Source organism: Gavialis gangeticus, unplaced genomic scaffold, assembly GCF_001723915.1.
Source record: "Gavialis gangeticus isolate Ggan-Ray unplaced genomic scaffold, GavGan_comp1, whole genome shotgun sequence".
NCBI lineage: Eukaryota > Metazoa > Chordata > Crocodylia > Gavialidae > Gavialis > Gavialis gangeticus.
In genome coordinates this window covers 130148798-130149433 of record NW_017729032.1, presented here as the reverse complement: position 1 = coordinate 130149433, position 636 = coordinate 130148798, and positions in this window count along the sequence as shown.

The following is a 636-nucleotide window of genomic DNA, read 5'->3' as shown; positions in this document are numbered from 1 at the left end:
GCCTCAAATGCTAGTCCTGCCTGTAACACAACCGGGGAGGAAAATAAAAAAAACACTAACCAGAAAGGACTTGCTTAAAAAGTCAGTTCTTTAACTTTAGACCTTAGGATTCAAGTTTGATAGGAACTAAGTACTCATTATTCCCACCAAGAACAACAGGGACTCCCCCTTCCCCCTGCCCCAGGAGCCCAACTGAGAACAATGGGAGTTGCTAGATGTTGGGCACCTTGGAAATCTGGCCCAGAGGATCTAAAATTGGATGCCTACAAATACTTCGGCATTAACCTTGCTGCCTCCATTTCCCCATCCCCCCAAGTACCCACATCCCTGGCCCCCCACCCCATACTTAAAAAAAAACAAAAAACCCAGCACTTACCCACAGCTGCATTCTGGCTGCCTGGGGCCCTGCCCACACAGTGCGGGGCAGGCTGACAGCCCCAGTGGCCCTAGCCTGGGCCTTTCTGCCCCCCCACTGTCCTGTGCTGCCTGGGGAACTCTGCCAAGAGGCCCCAAAGCCCCCCCAGCCCTGCTTGTACAGTAAACAGAGGCTTTTTTCCCATTTTTTTCTGTTCTTTTTTGGAGGAAAGTTAAGTGATGGTGCCTGGGATTTTGGGGGTAGCCTTGGGGGCCTGGGGG